This window comes from Muscardinus avellanarius (genome assembly GCF_963383645.1).
Source record: "Muscardinus avellanarius genome assembly, chromosome: 1".
Taxonomy (NCBI): Eukaryota; Metazoa; Chordata; class Mammalia; order Rodentia; family Gliridae; genus Muscardinus; species Muscardinus avellanarius.
In genome coordinates, this window is record NC_137786.1 from 97,346,663 (window position 1) to 97,368,750 (window position 22,088).

Genomic DNA, 22,088 nt, shown 5'->3' on the forward strand with positions numbered 1-22,088 from the left:
TGCTATAATCAAGGTGTGTTATCAGCATGGATGAATATGCCAGGATGAAATCTATTTATCTGTATAATTAATACGCACTAATTTATGAAGAATAAAAAAACCTAAGCACAAAAGTTCTTTTGAAGCAAAACCTGGGTCATTTGTAGAGGAGGCTCCTTGCCGGACAAATGGTTTTTTGTTTGTTTGTTTTCTTAACCATAATAAAGAGAGAAAACTTACCAAAGAAATTTATTCTTGTTGCTCAGCCACTTGTTTTTGTTTTTGTTTTGTTTTATTTTGTTTTGGTAAAAGGCTAGACTCACAGTCGACCTCAACTGCCCCAACGTCCAAACACTCCATTGCCCTCCTCAAGCCAAAGTAGCCTCAGGGAACTGGTTAATATCATTTTTCAGAGAAAAAAAAAACAGAAATCACAGCTATGAGTTAATTTCAGAATAATAAGTCTAAAAGTCTATATTTTACTTTAACCAATTTCAGTGAGAATATTTTCTAGTTAGGGATTCCTGATTTAAATTTCTCCATTTTCCAAATTCTTCAGGTTATAAGAGAAAATGTCTCAAAACTTTAATTTTTCTGAAAAAAAGATATATTTCCATTTTATTTCTAATTTTCCTTGGATTTTCAGAGGTCTTTAATTAAATAATCTGACTTCATTATTAAACTCTAAAATACATAAAACACAAAGACTATACTACTTAGTAAATAAACTATCTATTACCTGTGACTGTTATAATCCATATTTCTGATAAACAGTAAGAATATGTGGAAAAGTTAGCATTGCCAAAAATATTATATTTCATGAACATAATGCTTAATAGTAGAATTTAATGCTTAATACTAGCCTACAAAGCAACTCTATGGAACTGACCATCCAACTCTTTTCCTATTTTAGGAACTATACCCTTCTTCCCATTCACATGTCTTCAGAGGAAGCAAGAAAGTTTATCTTAACCTTTGTGTTAAACTTTGGTGATGATGTGGGTCTTATCATCTTATCCAAGATGGGCCAGTAATTCCACAACCTGGGAATTTGTAATGATGACTTAAAATTTTTTCATAATATTACTCCAAGTCTCAATTTTCTTACCAATTTATTATTATCTGTCTTAAGTCCAGTGTAGGAGGAGGATTTTCTTATGTTTCTTTATATTGTCCTGATAGCTATTACATCACAGTGCTCAGAGTGGCCCACCCTAATTTCCCCAGCTTCTCACTAAGAAAACTTCACTGCTGTTCACTGCCTAAGAGCCTCAAAACAGTCTCCTAGATAGCATATTGCTCCCCCTAGGACCAGCCAGAGAGTTACTGCTATGATTTGGATTTAAAATGTCCCGCAAAGCCTCATGAGTGGGATATGCAGCCAGGTTTGAAGGAAGGACCTGGCTGGAGGGAGTGGACCCTGGGGACATGGCCAGAGACTGTATCTGTCCCTGGTCTTTCTCTCTCACTCGCTCTCGCTTTGTTTCTCACTGCCATAAACTAGCAGGGGCTTATTTTCTCCTCTTCTATGTCCTAAAATCCTGCCACTGCAACCCAGACAACCATAGACTGACCTCTGAAATCTCCACTGGAAGTCAAATAAACTTTTCTCTAAGTTATATTGTCAGATATCTGTATCTGTCCCTGGTCTTTCTCTCTCACTCGCTCTCGCTTTGTTTCTCACTGCCATAAACTAGCAGGGGCTTATTTTCTCCTCTTCTATGTCCTAAAATCCTGCCACTGCAACCCAGACAACCATAGACTGACCTCTGAAATCTCCACTGGAAGTCAAATAAACTTTTCTCTAAGTTATATTGTCAGATATTTAGGGCATAGCAACAAAAAAAAAAAACCCTAAACAATATTATTACTCTGTTCCAAGACATACTTCTTTTACTATCCATACTTTAATATTGCATGTATCATGACATTAGGTTGAAGAGTTGCATGCGTATTTATGGAAGGATGCATGTAAAAAGAAAGTAAATTAAAGTAAATAACATAACATCTATCACCATGTTTTGTAGCTTCCTGGAAAGATGACCAGACCACAAAATAAACAAAGGTAATATTTACAAAGTATGAATAATCTTTACAAAGTATGAATAAAGTTTTACAGATTACTTCTTTTGAGTCAAATATACATTCTATAAAAGTTAGTGTGCATATTATGTTTGTCTTTTTATTGAGCATTGTATTTACTATGTTTTCTGTGACTCACGCAGGAGGGATATACACAATGGCAAAGAATGGTGGTGAACACTTCCTGTGACTTGCCCACTCTGGGCACAGGTCACTCCATGTAGCCAAGGAAATATAGGATTACTGTGAATCCCTGAAGGGTCAAGGAATGTGTGGGTATCTGACCCGTATCTACACGGGTGCCACATGTCACACTGTCTTGTTCTTACTCCACACAAATATTCATGAAGTGGCCCATCTATGTTGATATATTTGTGGAATGTCATCTGTTAATCTAAAAAAAAATCAACCAAGAAGTTTAAATATTACAGGGTAGCCTCCCATGAATGTCTCTTTTCTTAATCTCCCAGTCCTGTCTTTAGGTCTGCTCCTCTCTGTAAGTCTCCACACGCCTCCACCTATAGGGAACTGTTTTGCATTAGGATGCATTTGCTGTCTCTCTGAATGAAGTACACGCTCACAAATCTGAATTATTTAGGCTGATATAACAATCCAGCAGTTCTAAAACTCTTTGCCCAAGTGGTTGTAACAGAACTTGCATTCCAACTCCCCTTTAAAATTCACTCTGGTCTGGTTTTTGTCTTTCAGCTTGTGCCAAATAAAAGATGTAAAGTTAAATCTGAGAGGAAGGTTCTGTGTTATAGACCAGAGGAGTTGGGGATTCTGGGAAAAAAGCAGAGAGTGCCTCAAGACAGAGCAAAGACAAATGGGAGAAAAAACTAGCAGTCTTTGAGGAGGGAAGGAGAAGATGCATCATTGCCTCCAATGGCTGTGAACAGAACTATGGGGGAAGCAATGATACCAGACTCAATTGGCACCCCTTCATGTCATCCACTAAAAACAACCAATGTTTTGGAAGCACTGGAAATGTCCCTGCCCTTATATAGGAGGAGGAACACAGATACCTTATTTAAATATGGAGACATGAAGGATAGCACCTTGCTTCCAACTAGTGGAGAGCAAATCAGGACCAGTGGGGATATCACTATGAATATGACATCTGTAGACAGATGGCTCCTGTTACAGAGGAGAACCAGTGCCCAGTCAAAAAGCAAGAACCCAAGATTTCAACTACTCCTCTGAGAAACTGAACCCTTCCACAAAACAGATCATAGGGTTTACCTCCTGAAAAGCTACCATTCTCTAGAAGAAGTAAAAGAAGCAGACAGAACCTGAATTCAAAACAGAAAGCTGTGACAGTTGGTTTCTGTTTCTTATGTCTCTGCATTCATAATTGTCTTCCCCACCCACCATTCTGTAAGAGTTGACTATAATATCAGTTTTCCAGGAGGTAAAAGTCATCTGCTACTTCCTTCCCTTATGATATCTTTCTTGGGATTTCCCAAGGGCTCTTGTTCACGTGTCCTGTTAAAAATGGTTAGCACAAACATATGGTTTTGCAGGAGAACTCAAAGTCTGGTTTCACATTCACACCCCAATACCAATGAAACCACAGGGAATCTCCCCATGTGGTAAATACAGACTCGTACTTATCTATGACCTGTACAATATGTATATAAGGTAAACAAGAGATGAGAAAGCAAAGGGCGATTTGCTGACATTTCCAAAAGACTTGTGTTTCAACATCTTTATTCATTAACAGTGAGTTCCTTGGAGTTCTAGGTTTTACACTGAATTTCCTCTTGATTTTCCAGAGAAAATATTGGAACCATCTCTTAATTACAATCTATTTTTTGGCCACCTTCCCTCTTAACTTAGACCTATGGAGCCCATTAATACAGATCAGCAGATTACAGCACATGTTTCTTCTTTATTCCAAAGCTTTAGTCTGGTGGCAAGAAGAATGAAGAAAAAAAAAGTTTAATTGGCCTTGTTCCATGCATGGGAAAATAGCAGAGATGAAGGTTAGCACATGGCATCATTCCTGTGTCTAACAGGATTATTAGAGAAGGCACGCTGCTCTGTGAGCCAAAAGGTAGTGGTTCTCCTGGATCTGATACTGGCCAGCTGTGTGTCCGCTAGAAAATGATAACAAAAAACCCTTGGCTTCCCAGGGTCATACACATAACAGATTTGAATGAGCACCAATCTCGCATTTGGTAATTGAGATCCAGATACTCAAAATGGTTTGATTGAAGTCTAATCACTATACAAAAAAGAATGAATTTATTTAGTTCTGAAAAACTTGGATGCGAAAGTATGACTCATTTGAAAATCAAATGTATTGTCCTTCTGGAAAGAACCCACTGCCTGAAACTAAACTGAATATAAAAGTCAATTTCCACAGTGGTAAAACTGGGATGATTGCATTGCAATATGTGGTGACAGTTATAAGGAACTTAATTTTCAGATATGTTTACATTTTAGTAGAAGATTAGCACTCAAGTAGAATATCCTAAAAGTAGTAAGAAATCACTTTTTATTGTTTATTTTGTTTTTTAAATTTTTTATTGGTGCATTAGAGTCATACATATTAATGGGATACAATATGGTGAAGAAATACATGCACACATCACCCAATTAGCCCTTACCAGTTCTCCCCTATTCCCTCCTCTTCCCTCCTTCTCATGCTTGGCTTGATTGGCTTTGATACATGCATTAGAGAATTTCCCTCTTCCCCCCTCCCATCCCCTCAGGATGCCTTATTTGCTCATCTGCAGAATCTCTTCATCTAGAGTTCCTCCTATGACCTATTTCTCCCTAGCTTTTGCATATTAGGGAGAGCATTCAATTTCTTATTTTTTGTGACTAATTTATCTCACTTAATATAATGTCCTCCAGTTCCATCCATTTCCTTGTAAATTATGTAATTGTGTTTTTATTTATGGCTGAGTAAAATTCCATTGTGTACATATCCCACAGTTTTCCATTTGTCTGTTGATGGACATCTTAGCTGGTTCCATAGTTTGGCAATGGTGAATTGTACAGCTATGAACATGGATACACATGCATTAGTTTGGTAGTTTGGTTTCCTTTCTTTTGGATAGATACCAAGAAGTAGTATTGCTGGATCATATGGTAGGTTCATTCCCATTTTTCAGAGGATCCTCCATTTTCTAAAGTAGTTGCACTAATTTGCAATCCCACCAACAATGTTTTAGAGTTCCCACTTCTCCACATCCTCGCCAGCATCTGTTGTTGTTTGTGTTTTGAATGATTGCCATTCTAGTTGGAGTGAGGTGATATCTCAGGGTAGTTTTGATTTGCATCTCTCTGACAATTTTTTTCATGCATTTATTGGCCATTTGAATTTCTTTCTTTGTTAAGTATCTATTGAGTTCCTTTGCCTATTTTTTGGTTTGGTCATTTGTTTTCTTAGTGCTAAGTTCCTTGAGTTCTCTGTATAGTCTAGATATTAGTCCTCTATCTGGGACATAGTTGGCAAAAATCTTCTCCCAATCTGTTGGTTCTCAACTGAGGTTCTTGATAGTTTATTTGCTGAACAGAAGCTCTTCAGTTTCATGCAATCCCACATATTGATTCACCTTTTAGTTTGTTGTGCCATTGGGGTCTTGTTGAGAAAGTGTTTATCTGAGCCTATGTGTTGCAGTGTTGGACCTATGCCCTCTTCAAGGAGCCTCAAGGTCTCTGGTCTAATTTCCAAGTCTTTGATCCATCATGAATTGACTCTTGTGCAGAGTGAGAAAGGGGGATTTATTTACATTTTACTGCATATGGTTAACCAGTTTTACCAACACCATTTGTTTAACAGGCTATCTTTTTTCCAGTGTATGTTTTTGGCCATTTTGTCAAAAATCAATCAGCTGTAAATGTGTGGATTTGTTTCTGAGTCTTCTTTTCTGCTCCATTGGTCTATGTATCTGTTTTTGTGTAAGTACCATGGTGTTTTTATTACTATAGCTTTGTGGTATAGTTTAAATCAGGTATTGTGATTCCTCCTGCAGGGTTTTTGTTTCTGAGAACTACTTTGGCTATTCTGGGTTTTTTTGTTGTTCCAAATGAATTTAAGGACTGATTTTTCTATGTCTATGAGGAATGATCTTGGTAACTTAATGGGTATTGCATTGAATGTGTATATCACTTCTGGAAGTATGGCCATTTTGATGTTACTCATTCTGCCTATCCATTAACATGGAAGATCATTCCATCTCCTAAGGTCTTCTTCAATTTTCTTTTTTTCAATGTTTCATAAATTTCTTTGTAGAGGTCTTTTACCTCCTTGGTTAAGTTTATTCCTAAGTATTTTATTTTTGTGTGTGTGGGAAATCCTGAGTGGAAGCATTTTATGGATTTCTTTTTCTGGGGATTTATGGTTGGTGTACTGAAAAGCTCTGATTTTTTAAGATTGATTCTATATCCAGACACATGCTAAATTTGTTGATATATTCGATAAACCCTTCGGTTGACTTTGTTGGATCTTCTAAGTATAGTATCATGTTATCTGCAAATAGTGAAAGTTTGAGGTCTTCTTTTCCTATTTGTACTCTTTTGATTTCATTTTCTTTCCTTATTGCTCTGGCTAGGGTCTCAAGTATTATATTGAAAAGAAGTGGTGATAATGGACATCCTTGTCTCATTCCTGTTTTTAGGGGGAATTCTCAAAGTTTTCCCCATTTAATATGATGTTGGCTGTGGGCTTATTGTAGATTGCCTTTATGATGTTGAGATATTTTCCTTCTACTTTGATTCTCTGCAGTGCTTTTAGCATAACTAGATGTTGAATTTTGTCAAATGCTTTCTCAGTGTTTCTTGGAATGATCATATGATTTTTGTCTTTGGTTCTGTTTGTATTGATTTTTGTATGGTGAACCAGCCTTACATCCCTGAAATGAACTCTACCTGGGCATGGTGTATGATTTTCTTGATGTGGTTTTGAATGCATGTTGCTAGTATTTTGTTTAGCAGTTTTGCATCCAAGTTCATCAAAGATATAGGCCTATAGTTTTCCTTCCTTGAGACATCTTTATTTGGTTTTGGTATTAATGTGATGTTGGCTTCATAGAATGTATTTGGGAGAGTCCTGGGTTTTTTTTTTTTTTTCATGAAATAGGTTAAGAAGTATCAGGATTAGGTCTTCTACAAAGGTTTTATAAATTTCACTTGGGAAATCATCTGGTCCTGGGCTTTACTTTGATGGTAAGCTCTTTATTGCTATTTCAATATCTTTGATTGATATTGATTGGTTTAAATTTTCTAAGTCTTCTTGACTCAGTTTAGGCAAATTGTATTTATCTAGAAAGTTGTCAGTTTCCTCCAGCTTTTCTATTTTGTTGGATTATAGTTTTTCAAAGTAGTTTCTGATAATCCTCTGGATTTCTGCACTGTCAGTAGTGATATCTCCATTTTTATCTCTCATCTTCATAATTTGGGTTGATTCTTTTTTTAATTAGGTTGGGTAGTGGTTTATAAATCTTGTTAATTTTTTTCAAGAAACCAGCTTTTGGTTTTATTGATATTCTGAACTTTTTATTCTCTACCTTATTGATTTCTGCTCTGATTTTAATAATTTTCTGTCTTCTACTGGCTTTGGGGTTAGACTTCCTATTTTTCAAGGGCTTTGAGGTGCATCATTAGTTGATTTCTGTCATTGATGATTTTCTGTTTTTCTTATGTGAGCACTCAGTGCTATGAATTTTGTCCTTAATGCTGCCTTCAAAATGACCCAGATGTTTTGATATGCTGTGTATCTATTTTTGTTTGCCTCTCGAAATTTCTTGATTTCATCCCTTACTTCTTCTTTCTTTCTGCTTTCTTTCTTTCTTTCTTTCTTTCTTTCTTTCTTTCTTTCTTTCTTTCTTATTTTTTTGTGGTATTGGGGTTTCTGGAAACCCTTCTACCTCCAGGCTACACTCCCAGACCTATTTTATTTTTTATTTGAAAACAGGGTATTTTAAGCTAGTGCGGCTGGCTTCGAACCAGTGCGATCCTCCTGTCTCCACCTCCCAAGCATGGGGATTACAAGCATGTGCCACCATGCCCGGCCACCCCTTACTTTTTCTATGACCCATTCTTCATTCAGCTGTGTGGTGTTCAGTCTCCACATTTTTCTGTGGTTTCTCTGGGTCTTCTTATAGTTGATTTATATTTCATTCCACTGTGATCTAAAATGACACTGAGTTCATTGCATTTTTTGAATTTGCTAGTACTCACTTTGTGATGCCTAAGATGTGATCTATTTTGGAGAAAGTTTGTGAGCAGCTGAGAAAAATATGAACTCTGCTGTAGTTGGGTGAAATATTCTATATGTGTCTAGCAGGTCCATTTTATTAATGGTGTTCTTTAGGTCTGAGACATTTTTATTGACCTTTTGTCTAGAAGATTGATTTAATGGTGTGAGAGGGGTGTTGAAGTCTCCCAGTATTATTGTATTAGGATTTTTGTGTGACTTAGTGTCACAAAGAATTTGTTTTATGAAAGTTGCTGCACCTATGTTAGGGGCAGAAATGTTGATTATTGTTATTTCTTGTTGCTGGAATTTTTCTTTATGAGTAAAAAATGACCTGCTTTGTCTCTTCTAATAAGTGTAGGCTTGATGTCTAACTTGTCTGATATTATAGTTGCTACTCCTGCTTGTCTTTGCATTCTCTTGGAAGAAATTAACTTTTTCCAGCCCTTTATCTTAAATATGTCACTCTCTTTATTTTTAAGGTGTGTTTCTTGCAGGCATCAGATAGATGGATTCTGATTTTTAATCCATTTTGCCACATTATGTCTTTTTATTGGGGAGTTGAGGCCATTTTTGTTCATGTGATTATTGAGAGATAATTTTTAATTCCTAACATGTTGAGATTTAACTTATGTTTGAAATAGTGTTTATTGTTCTTTGCTTAGTTACTTGCTGGATGGAAATTTTTATTTCTCTTGTTCTGGTGTTCATTACTTATTTCTTCTTTGCAGTTAATCTCTTTGAGTATTTTCTCTAGTGCTGGTTTGGAAGACATAAATTCCTTCAACTTCTGTTTGTCGTGAAAAATTTTTATTTCCCCATCTAATTTGAGTGACAGTTTTGTTGGGTAGGACATATTTCACTGCAAGTTGTTTTCTTTCAGAGTTTGTAATATGCTACTCCAGGCTTTTCTGGCTTTCATTACTTGGTTTGGGAAGTTTGGAATGATTCAGCTTTGCCTCTGAATGTCACTTAGTCTTTTGTTTTTGTTGCCTTTAAAATTCTCTCCTTGGCTTCTACATTGACCAGTTTAACTATTATGTGGTGTGGGGAACCTTTTCTCTGATCTTGTCTAAAGGGGATTCTATAATCCCTGCGCTTGGGAGGTGGAGACAGGAGGATCGCGCAGGTTCGAAGCCAGCCTTGCTGGCTTAAGAGACCATGTTTTCAAATAAAATTATAAAATAGGTCTGGCAGTGTAGCCCTGAGGTAGAAGGGTTTCCAAGAACCTCAGTATCATCAAATAATAATAATAATTAATAATAATAATAATAATTAATAATAATGATGATAATAATAATAATAATATAAAAATAAAGGGGATTCTATAAGTTTCCTGTACCTGTGTATCAACCTCTTGCTCTATGTATGGAAATTTTTCTGATATTACTATCTTTGAAAATATTGTTGATCCCTTTGGTTTTACCTTCTTTTTTTCCCTCTATGCCAATTATTCTTAGGTTAGCTCTTTTAAAATGAGCCCATATTTCTTCAATGTCCAATTCATGTTGTCAAATTGTTTTTTCTGGGTTATATACTATGCATTCATTTTTGGAATAATCATCTTCTAGGAGCAAGATTCTATTCTCCATGTGGTCTAATTGATTATTTATAGCTTGAATTGATGCCTTAACTTCAATGATTGCATCATTTATTTCTTTCAAACTCTAAATTATTTTTGGAAGTCCTGTATAATTTCTACAGTTACATTCCTGATTTGACCATCTTGAGATCTCTGCAATTCTGTGTTGTCAGGTTCTGTTATTGTGGTATTGCGGGAGCGCATTGCTTCCTTGTTATTCCTCCTTCTCATGATTTCAGAATTTTGTACCTGTTACTTTTGATAGATTTCTCTCAGGCTCTAGGTGTCAGCTGGTGTATCCAAGAGAAAGTTGTATTGTATTCAGCAGTGAAGTTTGAGTGAGGAGGGAAGTGAAGTCATAAATAAAAGAATAGGGCAAAGTCTCAGATAGTGAGAGTGTGAGTTTGGTAAGATAGTATATACTGGAGATTAGAGATAGTGAAAATGTAGTAGAATTTCTGTAGTTTTTGGTATCGTGATATGAAGTGCATTTAATATAAGACAAGAAAGAGAAGAAGAGAGAAAAAATAAAAAAGATAGAAAAGGGATAAAAGAGAATATGTATGTACAAGGGAAGAAGCTTGGGAGAGGGTTTGGGAAGAGAGTAAAAAAACAGGCATACACACACACACACACACACACAAAAAAAAAAAAAAAGTAAAACAACCCCAACAAATTAATGCAACTCTACAAACAAATGAGTATTCAGCAGACAGGGCCTCTGCAGTCTCTCTCTGTGCAGATATTGAGTGCCAACAGCACCTTTCCTGTTGTAAGCCTGGTTATCTGAGGGTGGGTTTTTTTTTTTCAGTCTATGCAGATGGTCGGTATCAATGGGGCTGGATCTAGTGTTAAGCGCCGGTCACCCTTCATGCTTTCCACAGATTTGGATTATCAGTCTCTCCCAGCCTCCCTAAGTGGCATCTGAGACCAAACTCAATGTAAGAGTCTCTGTTCTCTACAGCTAAGGCTGGTCTGGTCTGACTTCTCCCCATTCACCATAATTGGGTCTGTGGTGATCCCAGAAATACTACTAGTTGCGTCTAGTATTAAGCATAACTCTATCCCCACACTTTCCACTGATCAGAGCCTGAGTCTTTCTGAGCCTCTGCTATGTTCAACAGCAGACTCCACCCCCACTTTTCCAGTCTGTATGAGCCTCTGCTATGTCCAACAGCAGACTCCACTACCCACCTTTGTGGTTGAACAGCAAAGTCTCAGACCCAGTGAGTCCCTGGGGACACTGTGCTGACTGTTCTCCTGCAGAAACCACAACTTCACTTACAGTGTTATTGAGCACAGCTCTGGATCTCTGGGGTTGTGGTAAGCTTAGCCACCACTGCTGCAAGTTGTAAACTCAGCCCCTCCTTTGCTGGGTTGAACTGCAAAGTCTTAGACCAAGGGTGTATATCATGGCTGCATGAGTCACTGGGGGCACCTCACTGGGCATTCCCCTGTGGTGACTGCAGCTTCACTTACGGTTTTGGTGAGCACAAGTCTGGATCTCTAAAGGGCGTTGTGAGCTTGGAATACAGTGCTTTCACTGGGTGACCATTTACACAGGCATCGAGAATCCATATGGTTGATTTTAGCTATGCAATGTCTAGCCTGCACATTTACCAAAGTTAAAGCTGATATAGTCCTCCAGGTATTTTTATATGGAAGAGGCAATTTTATCTGGAAGAATGTCCTACAGTCTCAGAACGCCTGCCCCTGCTGCAAGTTGTAGCTGATGTTTGCGCAGGAGGACCTGATGACTTACAGTTCCAATGATCTGCAGCTGCTTACTTCAGGCCCTTAGATGTTTTCCTGATTGTCCCTGGAGTTGGATGCAGTGAGGCAAGATGGTGCCGCCATGGCACCCTTGGCTGCAAGGTGGGTGGTTTTTTTTTTCTGGTGTTGAGCTCTGCTCTGGATTGCTGGAGGGTGTGGTGAGCTCAGCCGCCACTGCTGGAGGTTGTAGCCAGTGTTTGCACAGGAAGAACTGATGACTTACAACCATATTGTTTTGCAGCTGCTCACTTCAGGTCCTTGGTTTTCCTTTTCATCTCTGGAGTCCAATGCTCTGAGGCAAGATGGTGCCACTGCTTCTGCTCTCTGGTCTTCTAATCTTCTTTTTTCCTGTCTCTTGTATCTATCCTTTTTATTCCTCTACTGATAGTATTTTCTGGCTTTGTAGAGCACTGTTTTTGAGGCAATGGAGATCATGTGTCAACAGGACTGGTATATGCAGTTGCCATCTTCCCAAAACTATGTATTATTTATTTTGAAACAGGGTCTCACTGTGTTGCAAAGAGCCCAAGTAGCTGAGACTATCCTCAAACTGTAATCTTCCTATCTTAGCCTCCCAAATTCTGGGATTACAAGCGTGTGCCACCACGCCTGGCAATTAAAAATCTTAAGTGACTGTGAGAAAACTGCATCATCAAAACCAGCACCAAAATTTAATACTGCAAGAAGGCAATATCTGAAGTTGTAGGGCATTCTTCCAGATAAAAATACAAGAGGTCTATTTCAGCTTTAACTGGGGTAATTGTGCAGGCTGGACACTGAATATCTAAAGTCAACTCTGGATTTTCAATGACTGTGTAAATGGCCACCAAGTGAAAGCCCTGTACACCAAGCTCAGATGAACTTCTCTGGTTACCTCTGGCTGGTAGTTCTTCATACACCTTATCATACATCATTTCTGGGAAAATTAAACACTGCCCATGTGACTCCACTGAGAGAGGACAAGTGGAAGCTTATGTCTAATTTTTCCTAGGTAACATCTGATTTCCTTTTTTATTTTTCTGGCTTTCATCTTGATTTTTCACTATAATAAATCATTACCATAGTCAGGTGTGGTAGCACATGCTTGTAATCCCAGTACTTAGGAAGCTGAAATAAGAGGATTGCAGGTTTGCAGCCAGCCTCATCTACTTAGTGAGGACCTTCACAACTTAGGGAGACCTTATTTCAAAATAAAGAATAAAAAATAGAACTCTGGATATAGCTCAGAGGTCAAATGCCCCCAGGCTCAATCCCCAGTACCACAAAAATAAATAAATAAACAAACAAACAAACAAACAAACAAATACCAGCACCATGAGTATAATAACTTTTTTTGGTGGTACTGGGGGTGGAACAGAGTCTTTCTACCTCTGGGCTATACTCTCAGACTTTTTTTTTATATCTTATTTGGAAACAGGGTCTCACTACGTTGCTGAAAGCCTCACTAAGTAGCTGAGGCTGGCTTTGAACCTCTGCGATCCTCCTGTTTCAGCCTCCCAAGCGCGGGGATTACAAGCATTTGCCACCATGCCCGGCTGAGTATAATAACTTTTATTATTTGGTGAGTTCTTTTAGAAAATCATGAAAATTGAGAGGTGTCTTGGGATTCGCACCCAAGGTACCCTGAAACTTGTATCATCTCCACTTTTGCCACATTGATAGCTACAATCATCCAGGTATGGTAATGCATGCCTGTACTCTCTGTACTTGGGAGGCTGAGGCAGAAGGATCATAGGTTTGAGGCCAGCCTTCGCAACTTATTGAGGCCCTCCACAATCTAGTGAGACCCTATTTAAAAATAAAAAAAGAGGAAACATATGTACCTTCTCCTTCTGTGCTTGGCTGGTCTCACTTAACATAATGCTCTCCAGGGCTTTCTATCTTCTTGCAAATGGTATGATTTTGTTCTTCTTTATGGCTGAGTAGAATTCCACTGTGTGTATTTCCCAGAGTTTTGCAATCCATTCATCTGTTGATGGGGACCTGGGTTGGTTCCATATTTTGGCTATTACAAATTGTGCTGCTATGAACATAGGTATGCATATGTTGCTATAGTACATATGTTTCCTCTAATATCCCCAAACTAGGGAACCTAGAGGATACCAGTGGTACTCCAGATAATGGAGGGGAAATACCAGCAAAGCTTGAATGGAAAGATAGAGGAGGAGGAAGGCTGAACTTGATTAATGAGGGTCCACATCCGAATATGTGTAAAATTATGAATATGGCATAGTTACCCTGGACAATCATTGTTGGGAGGGGGGGAGGGAAAACAGGGGCGGGAGGGGGGAGAGGGCATCAAGTATAGTTTAAATGTATACCATTTATGTTCAATAAAAAATTTTTTAAAAAATCAAAAAAGATAATAAGAAAATAAGACTGAGGGTATAGCTCAAGAAGGAGAATTCCTCTGGGTCAATCCCCATTACCACATTATCACACGTACAATCTCTCTCTATAGATATAGATATAGATATATAGCTACAATCATATTCATCCATTTGCTCAAGCCAATCAACTTTGCATGCTCCTTTTTTTCTAATCCATCACCTACCCCTATGTCTCCAGCTCCAAAATGTATCTTGAGTCTATGTACTTCTCTCCATCTCAGTTATTATCCTTCCAGACAAATCACAACCATCTTTTATCCAGGTCACTGCAATGGCCTTTTAAGTGGTTGGCCTTGACAATTTCAATTCATAAAGCCCAAAGAATGGTCATTCATATTTACATCCACCTGTGATACTCTTCACTCAGAATAAAATCCACACTGTGCCACTTGGTGCACAAGGCCTGTATGACCTTGCCTTACCTATACTATCTGCATTATCTTCTACCATTCTCATTCACATTGAGCTTCAGTATTTCTCTATTCATCTAAAATTCCAAACTCATTCTTGTCTCATGTCAGTTATATCTGTTTTTTTATTTACTTAATAAACATATCTCCAACTATAATATGTGTAATAATGTGAGTAATCTTATTCACAGAGCCTAACATTGTGTAAGATTTGTTGAATGGATGGATGTCATCTATCATAGAAGTTAGAAAAGATAATCATAGAAGCAGATATTGAAAATACTTTTTAAGCCATGGCTGGATAAGAGATTAATTTAATTATAAATTGTAATATACCTCCCATTTATAATACCATCCCTATTGCAAGATAAATGTGTCAGATCATCTTTGTCTAATTCTAACTGATGTACCCAAATCCTTTCTCAGTAAATTCATGGGGTTTTTTTTCTTTCTTTTTTTCATTTATGTTACTGGGGATTAAACTCAGGGACGGTTTACCTCTCAAATACACCCCCAGTTTCATTTTATTTTGAGACTGGGTCTAAGTTGCTGAGGGTCTCACTAAGCTGATGAGGCTGGCCTTGAACCTGCAATCTTCCTGTCTTAGCCTCCCAAGTACTAGTATTGCCGGCATGTACCACCACATCTGGCACAAATACATGCATTTTAATTAGATCTCATAGATGAAACAAGTGATTACCTTTAACTTTAACACATCTCTAACTTCATCTCTCCCCGGTCTCCATCTCACTCATTCTCACATCAGCCACACTTGCCTTTTGCTAGCCCTCAAACCTACCAGACATGCATCAGCCTCAGGGCTTTGGCACTTGCTGCTTCCATAAGAATGTTTTTCTTCTATATATTCACATGGCTTATTCTAATGTGCCTTTTGAGGCTTTGCTCAGGTGGTATCTATTCTTAATGAGGCCTGCTCTGGTCACTTTTGTTGTAATTGTAGACTTCCTTGGTACTTTCCATTCCTCTTTGGTAGCAGAGAGGTGATGAAAGCCAAATCCTACAGGACATTGTAGGCCCTTATACAGACCCCTTTACTCTGACCTCACTGGCCACATCTCCATGCTTGGCATGTGCATGGTCATTCCTGCTTTCACAGATTTCCTCCTCAGGCTTCCTTTACCTGGAATAATTTTTCTATTGGTCTGCTTATCTCATGCCTGCAAGGCTCAGATAACATACCCTTTCTTTGTAGCACCTCCTTTGACTCCTGAAGTTTATAAGGTTTTTTTTCACACTTTATCACACAGTTGCCCCTTGGCATATTTATCTTCTTAGAAATCTCTCTAACTTGTCCATGTCTTTGTGATATTCCCTCTTGAGGATGAGGATGATGATTACATTAAGTCATAATGACGATTTGGGCTGCACTTAGAGTTTAGGTTGGCAAGGCATCATTGTAACCTTGACATGCTAGCTATTTTACACCTGCCCTGCCAATGGTAAACAGAATTGTGCGTATAACTGGAGTGAGTATAAGAAAAGTGTTTAGCATCTAGTAGGTATTTAATAAATAGCAACACTTGTTATTTGTATCTTATGAACATCATCATCAATGTCATATCTAACTTGGAAGTGGTAAAGACCTCCTGTTTTATTCATTGTCAAAAGTATCTGCTACATATGAATGATTATCTGGACAATTCATGGTGATTTATTTCTCATGTTAAATATCTTAACCACTCAAATCCTATTCAATTATACGCAGTCTTGGGACATCTCTTGTATTCTTAATTTACTCTTACTTAGTCCTACAGATTTAGATCTTTTCTTCTCAACAAAATTTCAAGTTTTGTGTTTCTGTGCACCGAAGCCAGCATTTTGAACCACGAGTTTTGTAGAATGGGTGTATTAGGAGAGAAGACATATTTTGTCTAAGCTCTTATTATATTTTCCATAATGCCTCCATTTCTCAATGGCGTAAAAGCCATCTCAGGTCACCCTGAAGGAAGACAATTCAGACATGCAAATGTTATCAGCTCCTCTTGTGAGCTAATAACTAGTACTTGCAGGGACCTGCATGGCACAACGAATATAGAAAAGACCAACTTACAAATGAGGAAACCCAAGGCTGACAGAAATAGAGAGCTTGTGAAATATCACCCAGGAAGAAGAGGCACAGCCAGGTGACACTGTGCCCAACCATTGTGGTTCTAATTCAGTGTCCATCCTGTGAGCCTTCAGTGTCTGTACAGAGAATGCGATGAAATGAAGCAACACAGTAGCTGGGTTCAAAAACAATTATGCTAAAAGGAATTAATTTAATAAATGTGTGTTTGTGTGAGTGTGTGTGTGTGTGTTTGTAGGGATTGAACAGTTTTTAATATTATTACCTAAAATTTCAGAAGATTTCACTTTACAATAAGAACAGTATTCAGATCATTCTGAACTAGTTTTCTCAAGTATGGCTTATTAGAAATGAGTTCTAGTGCATATTCATAATTTTTTCATTAAAAAGGGGGTCTAGGTGGGCAGGCATGCTGGAATATTGTGTGTACTATAAAGTATAACATTTTTAGCCTAAAAATTAAAGTCTTGAAAACTCCTTTTCATTAATATAGAACTTAAAATAACTTAACTGTTATGAGAAATTAGTAGAGAAAGTAACTTTCTGTCTAGTCCATTTGGCCTTGTTGGTGTTGAAAGTTAGTAAATTAGCTAAGAGCTGATTTCTATATTTCTGTAAATCTCCTGTATTGGCCTCATTTTTTACCTTGCTTAATCGCCAAACACCTCACAAAGAACAATACTTTCAGAGGACTTAGAATTGGATAGTGAATACATACTGTATTAACCATCCCCCAGATAATCATGTTACTTTCCTTGTTTTGCGAAAGAATTCCTCTTCCACTCTAACCCAGGGATTCCAATGAGAGCTTGCATCACTCCTATCTACAACATGAGCTGAGGCAGGTCCAATGAAGTCCTACAAGTTCTAAAAACTGGAAGTAGGAGGGCAGCACAAGGTGGCAGAATAAAGCTCTGTAGCAATCATCTTCCTGCATAAATATCAATTTGAGCCACTATCCACAAGCAATAATACCATCACAAGAGATCAGAAACCAGGTGAGAGATTATAGCACCTGGTCATAGCATAATAAAAAAAAAGAAATACTGAAGAAGGTAGGAAGGGCAGTTTTATATTATCTATATTATCACTCCCCAACCCCAGACAGCACACTGCAGAGATTCATTCCATCTGCTTGGGGAGAGTAAGGGAGAGGAAAGTTAGCACAGGACTTTGCCTCGGCCTGTAACACTGGGCCTGCTTCAGTAAATATAAGTACTGGCATGTCCTATGGCCCTTGACTCCAGAATGGTACTCATGGACTATGCCTCCAGACCTGTTCTGGCACCAGCCAGAGACTCAAACTGCTACAAAGTGGACTTAACCTGAAAACTCTATCAGTGCCAGCCTTGGGCTATGAAAAAACTTCAGTAGCAGACAGGTCTCAGTATCCAGAGAGTTCTAGGCACACCCACCACTGTGTCAGCATCACCAACCACAAGATTCCAGTCCAGTGCCACACCAGCTGCAGGAGTCTCAGGTTTAATGGGCACAGTGTTCTGGATATAAAAAAAAAAAAACATCAGATGAACTTTCCAGAATCTCTAGACAGGCTTACTATAGAAAAGAATTCCCAGACGAAGCCAGCCTGTAAAGGGAGAGATAGATTAAATATAATAATAGTAAGGAACTTCAACAGCCCACTTTAAACAATGGACTGATCATATCAAAAGAAAATTAATAAAGATAAATCAGACAATAGCTTATTATACTCTTGACCAAATTGATATAACAGACATGCAGAACATTATATCTAATAGCTGCAGAATACACCTAAGTCTTAACAAATATGAGAAGACTGAAATCATGTTAAGTATCTTTTCAAAGATTAACAGAAACTGCTTTTGAAATAATTCTATTCCATCAGGAAATAGATAGATAGACAGACCGACAATGATAATAATACATACATTTACATTTTCTTTTTTCTTTTTTTGACACTGCAGATTGAACCCAGGGGTGGTCTACTTCCAAGCCCTATTTTTTAATTCTTTATTTTGAAACAGGGTCTCACTAAGTTGCAGAGGGCCTCACTAAGTAGCTGAGACTGGCCTCAAACTCGAATCCTCCTGTCTCAGCCTACCAAATACTGGGATTATAAGCATGAGCCACCATGCCCAGATATATTCACTTTTTCTTTCTGGAATACACCAAAATACACACACACACACACACACACACACACACACACACACACATACACACACATATGTGTATATATACACATATGTGTGTGTGTATATATATGTGTGTGTATATATACATGCCTCACCAAGACCCATATAATAATGATGATTTTTGCCAAACTACAGATAGATAGATAGATAGATAGATAGATAATAGATATAAATTAGAGAGACCTCAACTTGTGGTGGTCTGGATTAAAAATTTTCAGGTTTAAAATGGCATGAAAATAATATTTTGAATTTTTATCTTTTGGGGGGCTAGCTATCATAGTATGAACACCCCTTCTGATTCTGCACTGTAGCAGCAAGCTGTAGCTCCCAGTAAGCCACCATATCATGAAGGCAACCAACTGGAGCCCCTCAGTGCATTTTGTTGCACAGACATACTGGGTGGTTACATGAGATACTCAGCACCATTGCAAAATAATTTTTGTATTGATTTACTAAGTAAATCAATAGACTAGTGAAAGTGTTCTTAGTACATTTAATGTAGTCCAGGCTAAGCCATGATTCTGATATGATAGGTATTTTAAATGCATTTTCAGCTAGTGGTAATGTCAACTGAAAATGGGTTTATTGTAACATAACCCTACTATAAGTGGAGGCTGACTCCAAATTATAATGTGTGTATACATGAAATATGGGATTAAGGCTATGCATTTATATATATATATATGTGTGTGTGGATATATATATATATATATGTGTGTGTGTGTGTGTGTGTATACCTTTAATACTATTTTATAATTTACTTATACTATTTTGAAAAGAAAAGTACAATATAAATATAGGAAAATAATGTACAGCATAATACAATGCCCTTTTCATGCTGGGTCAAAATAAGGTTCGATTGACTTAACTCAAAACATCATTATCAGAAAAATAAATAAAGGCTTATTAATATAGTTTCTAGAGCCAATCCTTACATGGTCACATACAATCAGTCAACTTTGAAATCTGGAAAATTGTTCAGAGGGGAAACATTGAAAGTAAAAATGTGTATGTGTTCAATAAACTTAAACACAAGCCTGGTTTATTATAGATACAAAAAGAAGCCCCTAAAGAGATTGGAGAAGACACACTCTAGGTGAAATAAAATTCTCATCAAATAGTCAAATGTTATGTAGCCAAAACATAGACCTAATCTATGAGCTACAAAGGCAGAATAATGAACAAGTATATTTTGCTGAGACATGGGACAGAATGTTATAATATTTCAAACTATTTAAAAAATATAAATGATGCTTTATAAATACTGAGCTGCTCATCTCTAAAAGTGTGAAATAGAACTTTGATGTGAAGATTCAGATAGCAAAGCTGCCTATGTATAAGACAGCTATATTTAAATGGACCTTCTTCCTGAAATCTTAAGTTTTAGAAATCTTACTTGTAGATTTAAAGAGTATTCTCTCTCCAGAATATTTTACTGGAAAAATTTTTTTATGAATTTAACTACATCATGATACATTTAGCTTGTCACCCGGGCATTATACTTACCAGGTGATTTCTGTCTTAATTGATAAAATTTGAGAGAAGTTACTTAACCCAAAATATTAAATCACTGTGCACTCTGCTTTTGAATTTCACGTTTATGCATAGTCAAATAGCAAATCTGATTGGCTTTGTCATCAAAATACATCTGAAATATATTCCCTTTTCACTCCATTAATTACTTTTACCTTAAACCAAGTCACCATCATCTCTTATCTGGATAGTATACAATAAATAACCTTGGTCTTGACCCCATACACTACATTCTCAACACAGAAGCCTGAGTGTTTCTTCTAAAGATAGGATTTTTTTTTCTTAACTCAGAAGTTTTCATTGGCTTTGTTTTTAACACAACAGTGTCAGGCATATTAGACACTCAAGAATCTGTTGATTAAGTCTTTGATAAATTTACGGGACAGTTTATGGCACAAGTTTGAAAGCTACTGATCTCTGAAAAGAAATGTGTGCTTAGTGTAAGAAAAAACTTGGGGTTAAAGCCAGGTATGGTGGCGCATGCTTGTGATCCCAGCATTTTGGAGGTGAGACAAGAGGAGCACAGTTCGCCGACAGCCTCAGCTATTTAGTGAAGCCCTTTGCAATTCAGTGAGAACCTGTTTCAAAAAATAAAGAATAAAAAATAGGGCTGGGGGTGTAGCTCAGAGGTAGTATGCTCTTGGGTTCCATCCCCAATACCACACCAAAAAACTAAATAAATAAACTTGGGGTTTAACTCTTTACTCTTTGTCTTTATTGGTGCATATTATTTATACAGAATAATAGAGTTAATTGTGGCATACTTGTGCATGCATGAAACAGAGTTTGGTCACTATTGCTCTTCAGTACCTCCCTGTACCTTCCCCTTATCTCTCTCCCTGTCCCTTTTCCTCTATTTTAATGGGTTTTCTTCTACTTTTATAACATCTGCTTTTCTCTTTAGCTTCCACATACGAGAGAACACAAACAATATTCATCTTTCTGTGTCTGACTTATTTTTCATAACATGATCCTCTGCATAACATGATCCATTTTCCTGCAAATGACATAATGTCATTCTTCTTTATGGCTAAATAAAATTCCATTGTGTATATATTACCACATTTTTTTATCCATTCATCATTGAAAGACACTTAAGCTGGTTCCATAACTTTGCTATTGTGAGTTGTACTGCTATAAATATTGGTATGCATGGATCCCTAAAATATGATGACTTAATTTTCTTGGATAAATACCAAGGAGTCATATAGCTAGATCATATTACCGTTCAATTTTTAGTTTTGGGAGAACCTCAGTACTGATTTCTACAGTGGTTGAACTAACTTACACTTTCACCATCAGTGAACAAGAGTGGCATTTTGCCTGCATCCTTACCAGCATTCATTCTTATTTGTATTCTTGATTGGAATTTTGGCTGGAGTCAGATAGAATTTCAGTGTAGTTTTGATTTGCATTTCTCTGATGGCTAAAAATATTGATGTTTTTCACATAACTTTTGGTCATTTGTAATTCTTCTTTTGAGAAGTGACTACTCAGATTATTTACCTGTTTACTAAATGTGTTATTTGTTTTTTAACATTGAGTTTTATTAGCAAATTGAATTCAACAACATATTAAAAAGAATATATACTATGATCGATTGGCTTAATTCAAGGGATACCAGGATGGTATATAAATATATGGGGGAAATATATCCATTTAGAAAGTGAAGCCTCAAAAAAATAAAAGAAAATCTGAAAACATAGAAGAGTTAGATGGAGGGCTGTGGCAATAAGGGAGTGTATCAACAGAAAAATTGATAAATATATTGAAGTGACTGGGTGTGGTAGTGCATGCCTAATAATCTCAGTACATGGGAGATGGGAGGCTGAGACAGGAGTAGTACAGGTTCAAGGACAGCCGCAGCA

The 22,088-nt window shown here is 37.3% G+C and overlaps 1 pseudogene across 1 annotated transcript in view; it reads right to left on the reverse strand.

Annotated features, from left to right (window-relative positions):
* The window catches only part of LOC308272727 (heterogeneous nuclear ribonucleoprotein D-like), a 99,066-nt pseudogene that overhangs the window by 12,835 nt on the left and 64,143 nt on the right, over positions 1-22,088 (reverse strand). Inside the window, exon 2 of the transcript in view lies at positions 17,926-18,009. The product of the transcript in view is annotated as a heterogeneous nuclear ribonucleoprotein D-like (transcript). The remainder of the gene's footprint in view (positions 1-17,925; positions 18,010-22,088) is intronic.